At 40.1% G+C, this 18836-nt stretch overlaps 1 pseudogene across 1 annotated transcript; it reads right to left on the reverse strand.

The window, feature by feature from the left end:
- Positions 1–14547: 14547 nt before the first annotated feature.
- On the reverse strand, positions 14548–15328 carry LOC307055052 (nucleophosmin-like; annotated as a pseudogene). The gene has a single exon. The product of its transcript is annotated as a nucleophosmin-like (transcript).
- Between the last annotated feature and the right edge of the window lie 3508 nt (positions 15329–18836).

Consider the following 18836-nt stretch of genomic DNA (forward strand, 5'->3'; position numbering starts at 1 on the left):
AGTCAGCAAAAGAAGAAAAATAGACTCAGGATAGAGTCCAGGAAAAACCAGGTGCGAGCTTTTAGTTGTTGTGTCCTTGTGTGGTCAATGGACAGGGCTTCATTTGCCTGGCTACGAGATGTGACAACATATACAAAGTTTTGCTAACCAGGGATACTCACCTGAGCCTGGGTGTCCAGGGCTTCTACTGGGGAGTTAGTCCCATAGGCAGGCAGTGCCCACATGGCTGACCCCAGTTATTCAGTCTCCAGCCCACTTCTCAGGTCAAACTGATAAAGAGTGGCAAAGACCCCCACCGTAAATCACATTGTTAACAAAAACTCTCTGGTGTGGCCCCAGGCATTCAGACACACTCTTATCAAGCAGGACTGTCCCATGACTCAGAGGTTATCGCCCAGGAGCTGGTCAAGGGCCAGTCTTGAAGACCTTTACAATGTGCAGGGTTTGGGCAGCCCAGGCATGCTGAGCTAACCCCTTACTGCACACTTGCCCACAGTCATACGCCTATGGCAGAGCCAGGTCTAGAATATTCATCTCCTTGGAGGACAGTCAAGGGAGTTGACTTGCCCGTGGCAGAGGCAGGTCTAGAGTGCACATCTCCTGACCCGCATCCAGTACACCAGCAGGGTTGAGAGCATGATCGGGACAATCTCCATTCAAATTGGCTCTGACACTTAGTGGCTGTTTGATTTACTCAGATTGCTTATCTGCAGATGTGAAGAGGAGAGAAACGCTACTCAGCATTTCTGTGAGGGCTAAATACATTCATTAACACAAGGTTCTCAGAACAGTGCCTGGCATATGATATGTGCTCAAACAAGTGAAAGCTAGTATTGTTATTACCATTCACATCACGTTGCTATTCCTCAGTCTCTTCTTATGTATGCAGAAAGCCCCGGAGCTGGCTCAGAACCTGGCTGTTGACAAACACCTGCTTGGCCAAGGCAGGATCTCTTCCTGGAAGGTCAGCCACGGAGCAGCAAGCTGCCCAGGACATTCCGGGCCTCTGCATCACTGAAGACTGAAGTCTCATCCATACCTGGCATTGCCCATGTTGCAAAGATTCCCTCAACATTCACTCTAATCTTGTTTTCTATAAGGTAAAGCTGCTGTGTATACATTCTAAAAAATCTGTTTTTAAAGTGAGTGCTCCCTGATCTTTTCTCATTTTCAGAATCATCTCAGATAAACTTTTTCCTTCTGAGGTGATTCTCTGCAATGCTTCAATGTTCTCTGTGTTTCTGTAGAGAAAGCATGCCTGATTAGTTTCTGTTGTTTGGTCAAACTCAGCCCCAAAGACAGGAGCAAAGGATTCTGGGATCCCTTCCCTTATTTGCCACTATCAGGCTTGCAATTCTGGGAAAGTCACTTCTCTGGGCTTCAGTTTGCTCATTCCTAAACTGAGGGGGAGGGGAGAGATGGATGCTAAGGGTCTTCCTCTTCTGTGCTCAGATGCTGAATGTGAACATGCTTAATCTGTCTTGGGCCATTTGGTCATCACAAGTATACATAAATCATGTGTGTGTGTGCACGCGTGCACACACGTTCCTGGAAGACAGGGACACAGCAGGGACTCAGCTAATGCTGTTTATTCCCCCATGTTCTCTGTTGCTGAGCAATCCTGAATCACAGGCCTGTCAAAGGGGAGGCTGTTTGTGCTGGGGTAAGAAACTCTCAGCTGTGCTCCACCCCCTCTTTCCATGCTGTAAATGCCAATGCACTTGGAAGGGCTGGAGGAGAGAATCTCCAATTTTTTCAGAAGCTATGAAGTTGCCTTGGGACAAAGACCCTCAAGTTGGTGGGCATCCCTGTACAATCCTGACAATGAAAAGCTGCATTTTACCCAGGGCCATTAAACTGGATTTGCAAAGATGTGTGCTGGGTGGTGTTTAAGAAGAGAAGGAACCCAGAAAGGAGAAGACAAGACTCCCGTTGGTGCCTTCCCTCTCCCTCCCTCTCTCCCAAGGCTGTTCTTTTCAGAACCCAGGCCCCTCCCCCACTGGCTTCCTAAATTCTAGAGGAAATGCCACCCCTAGCAGGTACGGAGCGTGCCTACATGCCTTAGCACCCCTCACTGCCCTGCACAGCAGGCACCTTGCTCACTTCATTTTCAAGAGATTTAAAAAAGGAAACAGATGCTCCCCATGAAGCCTGAATAGCAGCATTTCTATCACTGGTTGTCATGACATGGGCTGACATGGGAGCAGCCTTGGCAACGGGGCTGACAGTTTGATGGGTTTAATTTCGGTGCAGATTTCTGCAAAGAGGCAGCTGCTAGAAATGCACCCCTGGTGGATGGGGAGGCTGAAGGGGAAACAAGCAGGCGGTGGGAATATAATGCTGCAGCCCATCTTGACAGCAGCAGCCCAGTGGGTCTGCCCATAAGGGCTTTGCCCAGCACCAGCACCAGCACCGCTGATGGCTGATTTCGGGATCTCAGTGGACCTCATACTCACTCAGCATTCGCCCTGCTCACCACTCTCCCTCTGGAGGGGCCCATCTTTGGTCTCTTTCTGAGAAATGGAGGCAGACATCAAATAAATTACCCTGAGATGAGGCTGGTCGAGGCAGCAGAGGAATCTGCAATCCCTATTCTTGGTCCTTGGTGCCAATCACTCTAAAGCGGAGAGAGAAGACAAAGTAGCATCATTTCCTCTTCCATTCTTAACCCCACTTGGTGTCCTAACATGAGGTACCAGTGCATGTGACAGAGGATTTATTGACAAGGAAAGCAAAACGAGGCAGGATTCCTTCCTCCCAGCTCTGTGCTTCTATTCCCTTGTACCCTCTCCCACCAGGGTCTGTGAGGTCTAACTTGGCAACAGATGGAATCAACCAACCATCCACTACCCTTCTCTCTTCCACACTCTGGCATCCTATTTTGTTCCCTCTGAGCCTTGAGGATTGGGAAGCCCATGAACTACCATCATATATTCATTCCACCAACTAGATACACCCTGCTACATGCTGGAGCCCCCAAGCTGAATGATGCATGCTTCCTGCCTTTCAGGATCTGAACATCTGGTAGGGAAGACTGAAATGCAAAGAAGTACTCTTAGGAAATACAAATTAAAGACCAGTTTGTGATGCCATTTGACACACCCCAGATTAGTAACATCTAGAAAGTCTGAACATAGTAAGTGCTGTTGAGGGTGTAAAGCAACCTCTCTCATACCCTGCTGGTGAGAGGGTAAATTAATACAAGTACTTGGAAAATCATTTCATATTATTTAATAAATGGGAAGATGAATATATGCTATGTCTGGGCAAGTCTATGATTGAGTATGTACCCAGGAGATATTCTTGTGCACATACTCACAGTAGCAATGTTTCAAACAGCAAAACACTGGAGACAATCCAAATGCCTATTAAGAGTAGCATGAATAAAACCATTTTGGAACATTATTCAGCAGTGAAAGTTAATGCACTACTACTACACACATCAGCATGCATGAGTGTTACTAACAAACTGTAGAACAAGAAAAGCAAGTCACAGAAGAATATATTGAACATGACTTTATATAAAGGTCAAACATGGACAGAATTAAGCTACATACATAATAAATGTATTTTTAAAAACAGCAAGGGAATGAAAACCACAAAACACAGGACAGTGCTTACCTCTGGAGTGGATGGGGTTCAGAGGGGCACAGTCATAAATGAGTTCATGGCTGAGCCTTTGCACAAGCCTACTTCTGGAATGTTCATGATATCCACATGGAGATTTCCCTCATTAAAAAATAGTTTTATGCAGCTGCTTCCAACTAGCTATCTATTTTACAGTTGGTAGTGTGTATATGTCAATGATATTCTCTCACTTCATCCCAGCTTACCCTTACCCCTCCTCGTGTCTTCAACTGCATTCTCTACCTCTGTCCCTAGGTTCATCAGAACCATTTTTTTTTTCTTTTTAGAGTCCATATATATGTGTTAGCATACGGTATTTGTTTTTCTCTTTCTGACTTCACTCTGTATGACAGACACTAGGTCCATCCACCTCACTACAGATAACTCAATTTCATTTCCTTTTATGGTTGGATAATAGTCCATTGTATATATGTGCCACATCTTCTTCTTTTTTTTTTTTAACATGTTTATTGGAGTATAATTGCTTTACAATGGTATGTTAGTTTCTGCTTTATAACAAAGTGAATCAGCTATACATATACATATATCCCCATATCTCTTCCCTCTTGCGTCTCCCTCACTCCCACCCTCCCTATCCCACCCCTCTAGGTGGTCACAAAGCACTGAGCTGGTCTCCCTGTGCTATGTGACTGCTTCCCACTAGCTATCAGTTTTACATTTGGTAGTGTATATATGTCCATGCCGCTATCTCACTGTCCCAGCTTACCCTTCCCCCACCCTGTGCCCTCAAGTCCATCTGCGTCTTTATTCCTGTTCTGCCCCTAGGTTCTTCATGACCATTTTTTTTTTTAGATTCCATATATATGTGTTAGCATACGGTATTTGTTTTTCTTTTTCTGACTTACTTCACTCTGTATGACAGACTCTAGGTCCATCCAACTCACTACAAATAACTCAATTTCGCTTCTTTTTATGGCTGAGTAATATTCCATTGTATATATGTGCCACATCTTCTTTATCCATTCATCTGTCAATGGACACTTAGGTTGCTTCCATGTCCTGGCTATTGTAAATAGAGCTGCAATGAACACTGTGGTACATGACTTTTTTTGAATATGGTTTTCTCAGGGTATATGCCCAGTTGTAAATGGGAGTATTTCCTTAATTTCACTTTCAGATTTTTCATCATTAGTGTATAGGAATGCAAGAGATTTCTGTGCATTAATTTTGTATCCTGCTACTTTACCAAATTCATTGATTAGCTCTAGTAGTTTTCTGGTAGCATCTTTAGGATTCTCTGTGTATAGTATCATGTCATCTGCAAACAATGACAGCTTTATTTCTTCTTTTCCAATTTGGATTCTTTTTATTTCTTTTTCTTCTCTGATTGCTGTGGCTAGAACTTCCAAAACAATGTTGAATAATAGTGGTGAAAGTGGGCAACCTTGTCTTGTTCCTGATCTTAGTGGAAATGGTTTCAGTTTTTCACCATTGAGGACGATGTTGGCTGTGGGTTTGTCATATATGGCCTTTATTATGTTGAGGTAAGTTCCCTTTATGCCTACTTCTGGAGGGTTTTTATCATAAATGGGTGTTGAATTTTGTTGATAGATTTTTCTGCTACTATTGAGATGATCATATGGTTTCTATTCTTCAATATGTTAATATGCTGTATCACATTGATTGATTTGCATATATTGGAGAATTCTTGCATTCCTGGGATACACCCCAATTGATCATGGTGTATGATCTTTTTAATGTGCTGTTGGATTCTGTTTGCTAGTATTTTGTTGAGTATTTTTCCATCTATATTCTTCAGTGATATTGGCCTGTAGTTTTCTTTCTTTGTGACATATTTGTCTGGTTTTGGTATCAGGGTGATGGTGGCCTCATAGAATGAGTTTTGGAGTGTTCCTCCCTCTGTTATATTTTGGAGAACTTTGAGAAGGATAGGTGTTAGCTCTTCTCTAAATGTTTGATAGAATTCACCTGTGAAGCCATCTGGTCCTGGGCTTTTGTTTGTTGGAAGATTTTTAATCACAGTTTCAATTTCAGTGCTTGTGATTAGTCTGTTTCTATTTTCTATTTCTTCCTGGTTCAGTCTCGGAAGGTTGTGCTTTTCTAAGAATTTGTCCATTTCTTCCAGGTTGTCTATTTTATTGGCATATAGTTGTTTGTAGTAATCTCTCATGAGCCTTTGTATTTCTGCAGTGTCAGTTATTACTTCTCTTTTTTCATTTCTAATTCTATTGATTTGAGTCTTCTCCCTTTTTTTCTTGATGAGTCTGGCTAATGGTTTATCAATTTTGTTTATCTTCTCAAAGAACCAGCTTTTAGTTTTATTGATCTTTGCTATTGTTTCCTTCATTTCTTTTTATTTATTTCTGATCTGATCTTTATGATTTCTTTCCTTCTGCTAACTTTGGGGTTTTTTTTGTTCTTCTTTCTCTAATTGCTTTAGGTGCAAGGTTAGGTTGTTTCTTTGAGATGTTTCTTATTTCTTAAGGTAGGATTTTATTGCTATAAATTTCTGGCTTAGAACTGCTTTTGCTGCATCCCATAGGTTTTGGGTTGCCGTGTTTTCATTGTCATTTGTTTCTATGTATTTTTTGATTCCCTCTTTCATTTCCTCAGTGATCTCTTGGTCACTAAGTAGTGTATTGTTTAGCCTCCATGTGTTTGTATTTTTTACAGATATTTTCCTGTAATTGATATCTAGTCTCATAGTGTTCTGGTTGGAAAAGATACTTGATATGATTTCAATTTTCTTAAATTTACCAAGGTTTGATTTGTGACCCAAGGTATGATCTATCCTGGAGAATGTTCCATGAGCACTTGAGAAAAAAGTGTATTCTGTTGTTTTGAATGGAATGTCCTATAAATATCAATTAAGTGCATCTTGTTTAATGTATCATTTAAACCTTGTGTTTACTTATTTATTTTCATTTTGGGTGATCTGTCCATTGGTGAAAGTGGGGTGTTAAAGTCCCCTACTATGATTGTGTTACTATCGACTTCTGCATTTATGGCTGTTAGTATTTGCCTTATGTATTGAGGTGCTCCTATGTTGGGCGCATAAATATTTACAATTGTTATATCTTCTTCTTTGATTGATCCCTTGATCGTTATGTAGTTTCCTTCTTTGTCTCTTGTAATTGTCTTTATTTTAAAGTCTATTTTGTCTGATATGAGAAGTGCTACTCCAGCTTTCTTTTGATATCCATTTGCATGGCATATCTTTTTCCATTCCCTCACTTTCAGTCTGTATGTGTCCCTAGTTCTGAAGTGGGTCTCTTGTAGACAGTATATGTATGGGTCTTGTTTTTGTATCCATTCAGCCAGTCTATGTCTTTTGGTTGGAGCATTTAATCCATTTACATTTGAGGTAATTATCGATATGTATGTTCCTATTACCATTTTCTTAATTGTTTTGGGTTTGTTATTGTAGGTCTTTTCCTTCTCTTGTGTTTCCTACCTAGAGATGTTCCTTTAGCATTTGTTGTAAAGCTGGTTTGTTGGTGCTGAATTCTCTTAGCTTTTGCTTGTCTGTAGAGGTTTTAATTTCTCCGTCGCATCTTAGTGAGATCCTTGCTGGGTAGAGTAATCTCAGTTGTAGTTTTTTTCCTTTCATCACTTTAAATATGTCCTGCCACTGCCTTCTGGCTTGCAGAGTTTCTGCTGAAAAATCAGCTGTTAAACTTATGGGGATTCCCTAGTATGTTATTTGTTGTTTTTCCCTTGCTGCTTTTAGTATTTTTTCTTTGTATTTAATTTTTGACAGTTTGATTAATATGTGTCTTGGTGTATTTCTCCTTGGATTTATCCGGTATGGGACTCTCTGCTCTTCCTGGACTTGATTAACTATTTCCTTTCCCATATTAGGGAAGTTTTCAACTATAATCACTTCAAATATTGTCTCAGTCCCTTTCTCTTTCTTTTCTTCTTTCTGTTCTTCTTCTGGGGCCCCTATAATTCGAATGTTGGTGCATTTAATGTTGTCCCAGAGGTCTCTGAGACTGTCCTCAGTTCTTTTCTTTCTTTTTTCTTTATTCTGCTCTTCAGTAGTTATTTCCACTATTTTATCTTCCAGGTCACTTATCTGTTCCTCTGCCTCAGTTATTCTGCTACTGATTCCTTCTAGAGAATTTTTAATTTCATTTATTGTGTTGTTCATCATTGTCTGTTTGCTCTTTAGTTCTTTTTGGTCCTTGTTAAACATTTCTTGTATTTTCTCCATTCTATTTCCAAGGTTTTTGATCATCTTTACTCTCATTATTCTGAATTATTTTTCAGGGAGTCTGCCTATTTCCTCTTCATTTGTTTGGTCTTGTGGGTTTTTACCTTGCTCCTTCATCTGCTGTGTTTTCCTTTGTCTTCTCATTTTGCTTAATTTACTGTGTTTGGGGCCTCCTTTTTGTAGGCTGCAGGTTCATAGTTCCTGTTGTTTTTGGTGTCTGCCCCCAGTGGCTAAGGTTGGTTCAGTGAGTTGTGTAGGCCACATCTTATTTATCCATTCATCTGTCGATGGACACTTAGGTTGCCTCCATGTCCTGGCTATTGTTAATTGTCCTTCTATGAACATTGCGGTACATGCCTCTTTTTGAATTTTGGTTTTCTATGGGTATATGCCCAGTAGTGGGATTGCCAGGTCATAGGGTAGTTCAGGGAGATCAGCTTGGTGCTTTGTGTCCCCCTAGAGGGGTGGGATAGGGAGGGTGGGAGGGAGACACAAGAGGGAGGGGATATGGTGATATATGTATATGTATAGCTGATTCACTTTTTAATACAGCAGAAACTAACACAACATTGGAAAGTAATTATACTCCAATAAAGATGTTGAAAAATGTTTTATTGAAACATAATTGAAATAAAATGAGCTGCACATATTTAACAATTACAATTTGATCTTTTTGATATATTTTTCACACTTGTTTTGGCTATTCTAACTCCTTTGCATTTCTGTACAAATTTTAGTTTTAAATGCTTGAGGATTGAGCACATGTTAATGTTTCTTTCATAGGGTGCTTCCAAGTACAATGATGTTTATTTGGTGAGAGAGGCGGTGGTGCAAAAGAGGAAGCAGAAGATCCCAGTGCTAAGTAGGTATGAGGACCTGGTCTCCCATGCCATCAATCAAAGGAGGGACAAATTCCCTGCCCTCCTGAGCCAGCACGGCAGTGGTGTCTATCCACAAAACATTGGGAAACTCCCTATGCATCCCTAGGCACTGAATGGCACCGTTGTCCTGAATATTATCCTAAACATTCTCTCTGTTGGCCTCTTTGAGGATGTGGTGGTGACAATACACTGAGAGTCAGACAGAGCCAGATAGGGGACCCCAGTCTGTACTTCTAGATTCTTGAGTAGCTTCTTCATGGCTCTGTCTCTTGTGAGAACATTACGAAAAATGAAGTCAAAAGCAATTGATCTGCTAGTGTGAGAGACCCCTTTGATTCACCTTCTCTCTGCCTCAGCCAGAGTCATTAGTGAACAAGATGAAGGTTATGGTTCCTCTCTTGCCCTCAAATGCATGTATGCAGTCATGCACTGTGTGTCAGAGAACCCAGGAAGGCAGCTGTGGGGTATATGTGTCACCTTTTGGGTGGCTAACTAACATCCAAATCCCTCTCTTCCTTTAATACCCGTTAATACCCTGATTTCCTAACAAATGCTGGAGAGGGTAAGGAGAAAAGGGAACATTCCTACACTGTTGGTGGGAATGTAAATTGGTGTAACCATTATGGAGAATAGTATGGAGGTTCCTTAAAAAACTAAATATGGAGTTGCCATATTATCCAGCAATCCCACTCCTGGGCATATATCCAGAGATCCATGCACCTCAATGTTCATAGCAGCACTATTCACAATAGCCAAGACATGGAAACAACCGAAATGTCCATGGACAGATGAATGGATAAAGAAGATGTGGTATATATACACAGTGGAATACTACTCAGCCATAAAAAAGAATGAAATAATGCCATTTGCAGCAACATGGGTGGACCTAGAGATTATCACACTAAGTGAAATAAGTCAGACAGAGAAAGAAAATACCATAAGGTATCACTAATATGTGGAATCTAAAATATGACACAAATGAACTTATTTATGAAACAAAAACAGACTCACAGACATAGGAAACAAACTTATGCTTGCCAAAGGACACAGGGTGGGAGGGATAAATTAGAAGTTTGGGATTAGCAGATACACACTACTTTATATAAAATAGGTAAAAAAACAAGGTCCTACTGTATAGCACAGGGAACTATATTCTACATCCTGTAATAAACCAAAACGGAAAAGAATATGAAAAAGAATATGTATGTATATGTATAACCAAATTTCTTTGCTGTACACCAGAAACTAATACAACGTAGTAAATCAACTATATACTTTAAAAAAGAAAGAAAGAAAAAAGTAACCTGATTTCCTACTGGAGCAACTCACTACTATGTGTCATCTTGGTGGTGGGCAATTCCTGGTGACAACTACTCCCTTAGCTTACCTCCATGAAAGTCAACAGAGGCCAGATTCTTTCTCTACTTTGTTGGAGAGCCTGGGGACATAAGCATATGACCTAAGCTTGACCTGGAGGACGCGGGTTCCTGGAACATTGGATCTGGAGCAAATGAAGCCAAGATGAAGAGAAGTGTGAGGTGAGAACCTGAGCTGTGGCAGAGGCTGGGGCAGGCCTGTCTATTCGTGCATGGTCACATTTTGGTGTCCCTTACGCAGTGCTTGCTTCATAGAGGATGCTCAGTGAATGTTAAATGAATCATTGCATAGATAATAATACTGTCAGCAGATCCCATTTCTCCAAAACAAAAACACTGTCTAGAATCACAGACTTGTCAAGCTGGAACAGAGCTTTGTTTTTCATTCTCATCTAATTCAAACCCTTCATTTTGCTGGTAAGTAAAGAGATACCCAGGAAGTCCAAGGGACGTGGCCAAAATTGCAACCCTACAACTATTCCCCAGGTACAGGCAGAGCTGAGCTCTAAATATTCAGACTCTCAGTTCATTTTTCTTTCAGCTACTCTATCTCCAAGACTTTAAAACTATATTTAGATATTGCCTATTTAACTAGCATACCCAGACATAAACATATTTATAGCAGAATCATTGAAAATGGGCAGTCTTGATACCAGATGAGGTTCAGAGAAGAGTGGCTCAAGATATTAATTAATAGGACTCGAGCTGGTTATTAGTCTAGGTGGGTTATATTTAGCATGAGCTACAGGATCCCAAAGCATCTTCACTTTATTCATTTTCAGATCAGAGTGTGTTATAAGTTGACTTTCCTGAGTCACTTAAGGGGGCCTCCTGAAACTGGCCAACACCTTGACTCTTTCGATGAGACCACTGGGTTTGTGGGTTCAGGATGAGCTTCTAGAATCTAGAACACAAGTATGGCAGTTTTCTAAAGGCATATGCGCTGAATGCAGATTTGCTTCAGCAGATGTAGCCTGTATGAAAAAGGCTTTATAGTTGGTTGTTAAACAAACAGCCTAGTGGCCAAATGTCCATATTTGTTACCAGGCAAATAGGATAAAAGCTTTAGAAATGTCCAAGACTGTATTTACCCAAAAGTGTTGTCATCAGTCTTAAACAAATTGTATTGTGTTAAATCTCCGTGAAGTTTGTAGCAGCTTCTTTTTGAGTTTGGTATTGATTAGGGAAGGTAAAATCAACTGTGAGAGAACAGGCCCTGGAATCTGCACACAGGTATCCTCAGTGTGAGCATCTGAATTTGGGTCCTTCCACATATAGACCCTGAGACAAGGAATTGAGTCCAAGTGGTTTATTTGTGAGATGGAATGAAGGAGAGGGGAGAGAGAGACAGGAAGGAAGGAAGAGCCCATAAAAGGTGTGACCATGGGCAGGTTACTGCTGCGGGCAACTGAGGTTCAATCCTGCTGGGGGTCCTTTGAGAGATGGTGCAGATTACACCTCAAATTCATCCCACCGCCTGGGAGGAAGATGCTGGAAGATGGAAGATGCTGTAACCACCAGCTCTTGCCCTTCCTTGCTTGAAGGTTGCTCCTCAGGGGGTCAACTTTCTGGCATTCGGCCTGAAGGTGACCTCTGAGGTTGGCCAATCCTGGAGGTAGGGAGCCAATGGCCTATGCTACACTAAGGAAATACTATTCCAGTGACTTGGAGAACATAGGATCTTTGTATAGCACTTTACAATTCTCCTTTTCTTTAAACATCACCATGACGACCACCACAAAATAGAACACCTAAAGTTAGGAATAATTTAAAATTTCAGGGAACATGGACTGTACAGGAGATTTGTATTTCCATTCAAAAAGAAAGCTTTACAGGAAAAATTCCATACTCTAAGTTGATTCTGGCTCTTTATAGTCCATATATGTGCTATTAGTATTGATTTCTCTCTCTCAACATCTTGCATAATTATAATACAATATCAAAACCAGGAAAGTGATATTGATGATATTGACACAATCCAGTTACCTTATTTGGATTTTACCAGTTTTACATGCACTCATCTGTGTATAGCTAGTCCTATGTAATTTTATCAGCTGGGTAGATTTGTGTGACCACCACCACATTGAAGGTACGAGACAGTTCCATTCCAAATATCCCTTTATAGCCACAACAACGTCCTTCTCCTCCCCCTCCCCACTGGCAACCCTTAATTGCTGTTGTCAGTGCTGGCAACCCTTAATCTGTTGTCCATCTCTATAATTTCATCCTTTCGAGAATGTTGTATAAAAGGAATCATACAGACCTAGAATGGAAAAGAATATGAATCACTTTGCTGTATACCTGAAACTAACACAATATTATAAATCAACTATAGTCCAATAAAAAGTTTTTTAAAAAAGGAATCATACCGGTGTAACCTTTGAGATTTTTTCTCACTCAGTATATCTCCCTTCAGATCCATCCAAGTTGTCATGTGCATCAATAGTTTGTTCTTTTTTATTGCAGAGTAGTATTTCATGGTTTGGATATGTTCCCATATCCCCTCCCTCTTGTGTCTCCCTCCCACCCTCCCTATCCCACCCCTCTAGGTGGTCACAAAGCACCGAACTGATCTCCCTGTGCTATGCAGCTGCTTCCCACTAGCTATCTATTATACATTTGGTAGTGTATATATGTCAATGCTACCTTGACCTGTGTCAGGTATTTTCATACCCTACCAGGGCATGCCCTGCTTTCCTGGGCACACCACTGCTCTGGGTTGGAAGCTTCTAAGTTGTTCCATTTTGCTTTACACACCTATCAGACTCTAGAGAATGGGAACAGAACAATGGAGTAACGTTGACAAAGATCCCCTTGTTCTCAGAGATGTCTGAAGGCTCAGAAGTAAAAAGAGGGGCTGGCCGTTTAAAAAAAACAGATTAGCTAGAGCAGGTTTTTAAAATAGCAAGACTAAAGTGATTCAATGTTAATTGAATATTGAGTAAGGATGAGGTAGGGAGTTAATTGAATGAGTGAGCTTGGGGTTTTGGATAATTTTTTCATGAGGTGAAGGAAATTATTACAGAGTTGGATGCAGATCATGGCAGAGAGAGAGAGGTAGCATGATCTTTGGAAGCAGTAAATGAAAGCCATTTAGTTTGGTGGGAGACACAAGCTTGTTGGACTGTTGATTTTTCCTCTAAGCTAGTAAAATTCTGCTTAAAAAAACTTTTTTTTATTATAAAAAGTTACATGCTATTTGAAAATAATGTAGAAACCATGAAAAAGCAAAAAGAACAAAATAAATATCATTCGTGATCTCATTAGAGATACACACAATTGACATTTTAGTTGTATCCTTTTAGTCTTTTTCAATGAATATATATCAGTTATGTATTTATACATGTACTAAATGCTTTTAAATAATGGATCATATTGTTTAGTAACCTACCTTAAAACTTAACAGTCCATAAACACCTTTCCAATGTAATTTTAAACCACTGCTTAGCATTCTATTGTATAGGTGTTCTTTGGTTGGTATTCCCAACATTATATCCCTCTTACAAACAACCCTGTGATGGATGTTATAGCTTCATTTTTGTATTTATGCACAATTATTTCCTTAGGTTAAGTTTGGAATTCCAATGTCAAATGAAATGTAAATTTTAGGACTTTCAATTCCTAGTGCAAAATTATGAACCTGGAAAAAACTGTATCAATTGCCATTCCCAGCCACAGTTTATAGGGTTCCCCACATTCTTCTCCAAAATGGGTTCCATTATTTCTTTTTAAATTGCCAATTTGATACATGAAAAATTATATATATTTACATTTTTTATTTCTTTGATTACTAAGGGCATTATACTTTAAAAAACTCCAAATATTTGGGTTCTGTGTTTGTAAATTATCTGAACATGTCCTTTGAGTATTATTTTTTCTATCGAGGTGCTCATGTTTTTCTCATTAATTTTTTTAAACTTTCAATTAGATTAAAACTTCAAATTTTTTTTAAAAAATAAATTTATTTATTTTTATTTTTGGCTGTGTTGGGTCTTCGTTTCTGTGCGAGGGCTTTCTCTAGTTGTGGCGAGCGGGGGCCACTCTTCATTGCGGTGCACAGGCCTCTCACTGCCATGGCCTTTCTTGCTGCAGAGCACAGGCTCCAGACGCGCAGGCTCAGTAGTTGTGGCTCACGGGCCCAGTTGCTCCGCGGGCAACTGGATCTTCCCAGACCAGGGCTCGAACCCGTGTACCCTGCATTGGCAGGCAGATTCTCAACCACTGCACCACAAGGGAAGCCCTAAAGCTTCAATTTAAAAAATAAAATAAAATAAAACTAAATAAAACAATTCTTCCCCCAAAACAGAGATTAGTAAAAATAAAGATGTCATTATCCCACTCAAAAAAAAAAAAAAAAAAAGGACAGCCAGATATCTACTGTTATAAAAATGAGATTAGATGGAAAACTTTAACAAACTGTTTAAGCTATTTTCTTAAAAGAGACTTCTTCCAGAGAAGACTTCTTCTAGAGATCTTGAATAGCCTCCTGGTCAGTCATCCAGAAGAAATTCTTCATATAATTGATGAACTTGGATTCCACTTTGGGAAGAGAACTACCCTTTTCTATAATTGCTTGCATTCTTGCTTTAATGTCTTCTATAGGACTAGCTCCTTTTGGTGTTTTAGGAGTTTTTCTATGTTTTTTGGATTCTTGACCTTTTGATCTTGATGTTTTTGAGTCTTTGTCATTCTGGTTTGATTTTTGTACATTTTTGGCTGGAGTATCTCATATGAATTCCTTTACTGGAGATTTTTCTTCAGCTTCCTCATTATCTTCATCATCACCATCATCCAGTTCACAGCAAGTGTGACTTTTTTCTGTGGAAGCTTGCCACCATTTCCAAGGGCAGATCACTTTCCAGATATACTTAGGAGTTTCAGCTCCTTTTCATATTCTGACTCTGCATCTTCCCTCACACCAACCAAGTGCTGTCCACTAATATGCATGGGCCCCGAACCACCCTTCAACTCTAAGCCACAGTTGGTGTTATTTCAAATCCCCCAAGGGAAACCATTGGGTATACAGATATTTTCAAGTTTGCCAGTGTTCCTCGAATAGGACTGCCTGTGTAATTCATTGCTACTGTTTCAATGATGTGCAATTCATCCTTTGTATCAGCCCTTAAACTGACTGTTCTTAAAGATAACTGGAGTTCATCTTCCATTATTATCCATTTTTAAATGACAATTTTTGTCAGCCCTTGGTTTACAACTGAAAGGATAGTTCTGGGGCCTCAGGGGCTCATGTTCGTGTCCATCAAATTGTCCATGGGGTGGTGACTAGTACTTGGGTAAGAGAGAAAGTGGATGGAGATACACGACTACTCTTCTAGGGAACAGCTGTGCAGGAGGGAATCACATTAGGGTTTTTACAGATTTTTTTTTTTCAGAAGTGGTGGCTGAGCACACATGCATTTATTCATCCATTTATCAAATACTGATGGAGCATTATTATGGGTTAAATTGTGTTCCCCAAAAGAGATGTTCATGTCTGAACCTCTGGTACCCGTGAATGTGACCAATTTAGAAATAAGGTCTTTGCAGGCACAATCAAGTTAAGATGAGGTCATTAGGATAAGCCATAGCCCACTATGAGCAGTGCCCGTATAAGAAGAGGAGAATTAGGACATGCATACAGACACAGAGGGAATATGGTCTACTGAAGACAGAGGCAGAGACTGGAGTTCTGCTCCCACAAGCCACAGAATGGCAGTGGCTACCAGAAAGTAGAAGAGGAATGGAAGGGTCATCTCCTAGAGGTTTCAGAAGGGACCTGGTCCTGTCAACACCTTGGTTTTTTGTTTGTTTTTTTTTAATTAAATTAAATTTATTTATTTTTATACAGCAGGTTCTTATTAGTTATCTATTTTATATGTATTAGTGTATATATGTCAGTCCCAATCTCCCAGTGCATCCCACCACCACCACCACCCCCCACCCCAGGTTCTTACTGACTTTTTATTTACTTTGTGTACATTAAGTACACTCACTCTTCATCTGTTTTCTTTGTTGTCATTTTTTTTCTCTGTTTGTTTTAGGCTTTCAACTTTGTTGATGTACTTTTCTGTGTTAGTAATTTTTGTTGCTGTTACTTTTTTTTCATTTATTTGTTTGATTACTTTTAGATTTTAGACAGCTAAATCTATTACTGTTATGATTTCTGTTATTAGTATCATACTTAGAAAGGCCACCCCCATCCTTAGATTATACAATACTTCTCTACATTTTCTTCTAGTCCTTTGTCATTTCACTTTAAATCTGAAAAGTCTTATTTCAGGAAACAACTTTAGAATATTACAATCTAATTTAAGTTTGTATACAGCCATTAGGATGGTTACTGACCAACGCTGTTATATTTTTACTGTGAATGCATTTGTGTGCATTAGCTCTATACCTGCTAAATGCTGTTATCCACACCTGGGCCTGGGACCCCACTGTGAACATCACCTTTTCATTGCTTGAAAGTCAGGATAGGCCTTGGGATCCACATATACTAAGTAAGAGGGCCATCACTGTAATGTTGGTTGGCAAACTCAAATCCCTTTTTTTTTGGCTTCTCAAACACTTAAAATTATGGTCATGTTGTGTTTTCCTTGAGATCTGTGAGAATAGCTGTTATATTTCAGTCATTGGTCAGAGCCCATGGATTGTGAGACAAGCTCTCCTGGAGGATGCTGAAGAGGAGGGAGTGGCCGGCCCTCTCAGGATTCCACGATTCAGCGTCCACACGAAGGTGCTCCTAGCTGGGTGGATTGCAGTGCCACAGGCACCTCTGAGCACAAACAGCATCATTCCATGCAGCCCAGTTCTGAATGCCTCCAGCTGCAGAATGGATTGTTTCCTACTTTAAAATTAAACTTTGTCTTTTCCTTCTTTTTCTTTTGCAGAACTTCAGATGTGAGAACACATGCCAGTTGTTAGATCAGAGGACTCTTCCTACAGCACAAAAATGTGTGCACTATACCAGATTTGCAAATATACAAAAGATGGCACATCTTGTTATTTCTGTTTTTGAGGTTCGTAAGCTCAAGTCTAGTAAAATACTGGTTGCCAGTAGACAGGGGCGTTTTGCAGGTAGGTGACCCAGGCGAGGTGAAATAAGTGGGAAGAGAGAGGCATGAGGAATTCCACGGATTTGGGAAATGCTTCCATTAATATTTTGTATTTGTGTTTTAAATTTTGGGAGTGACTCACAGGCACTGAGGAAAACTAACTGATTAAATTAACCTTGCCAGTAATGAGGTTGCCTGGCCTCTGTGTTAGCAGATACTCAGCTCATGGGCTGGTATTTAATTGGCTGCTTGGCGGCTGGTGAAAACAATGTGGGTTGAGTCCCACTTTAACAAGTGTTACAGTACATCAACCTTGTCATATTATATCCAGACGTTATTAAAATTAGGAAGTGATACACCGAATTGTTTGTTTTCCTTATTCACACAAAACAGCTGTTCAGGACTCACTTTACTTAGATACAGTAAATTAGGGGCAGATGGGGTGAGTGAAGTAAATACTTTGTCTGTTCTAGAAGGATAAATGTTGTAGCCATTGTCCTGCTCTGGCTGCATTTGAAAATAACAAGTGATATATTTAATACAATTTGATATTCTTCAAATGCCTAGTTGGAGGTCAGGGGTTATAAAATCAGCTTCTTGAGTAGTGAGAAAGTGCTATGGACAGAACATGTCCCCCCCTCCAAATTCATGTGTTGAAGTCCTAACCCCTATGTGATTGTATTTGGAAATAGGACTTTTAGCAGGTGATCAGTGTTAAATGAGGTTGGATCCTTATCTGATAGAATTAGTGGCGTTACAAGAAGAGGGAAGATCTCTCTCTTTCTCTCTCCCCTTCTCTCCACATGCACACACAGAGGCAAGACCATAGGAGAAGACAACCAACTGCAACTCAAGGAGAGAGCTCTCACCAGACCCCAATTCTGTTGGCACCTTGATCTTGGAATTCTAGACTCCAGAACTGTGAGCAAATAATTTTCTGTTGTTTAAGCCACCTGGTCTATGATATTTTGTTATGGCAGCACAAGCAGACAGAAAGAAAGGAAATATTGCTCCTAAGGAGACCTGTGGAAGCTAAAGACTGAAAGCAGTGAGTGCTTCTTTGTGAATGACCCTTAACAACCGTACTCGGCGAACCTAGTATGATCCAGTGGGGAGAGGACCTGGCTAGAAATATGAGGCTGGGTTTACCTCTCAGCATTGCATCTTTCTGGGTCTCAGATTTCCTCACCTGTAGGAGAGGTCATTGGGTTAACTTTTCTTTAGGTCCATTCTAGCATGTTGAAAAGTCCAAGGGGTGTTGTATTTTAATTATTGGAATATTCCGGTAGGCCTCAGATGATTTAGTTTTCTCTCATGAATGGATCATTGAATTTTTTTCAAGTGAGGGATACTAGCCAATGGGAAGATATTGTTTCACTCCTCATCCTCAAACTCAAAGTTCATTTTGGGATGGGAAATGGCAAGATTGGGGAAGATCCTCCCACCTCCACACCTCTGAATTAGGATTCTTCTCAATCAATACAGATGATTAAATAGCGAAAATTTTGGATATCAACCACTGTGACTTGTGGCAGCTGGGTAATCAAAACACAACTCTATCTGCATCTCTACCAGCCCTTTAAAATTTTTTCAGTGGGGGTCTCCAATAATTAAAACCGTTACTATCCTTTCTTCAGAATGAGAAATTGAACACTTTGCAAAACTAGTTAATGCCAATAAAATTTCAACAAACTGCAAATGC

Source organism: Hyperoodon ampullatus (assembly GCF_949752795.1).
Source record: "Hyperoodon ampullatus genome assembly, chromosome: 6".
NCBI classification, from domain to species: Eukaryota; Metazoa; Chordata; class Mammalia; order Artiodactyla; family Ziphiidae; genus Hyperoodon; species Hyperoodon ampullatus.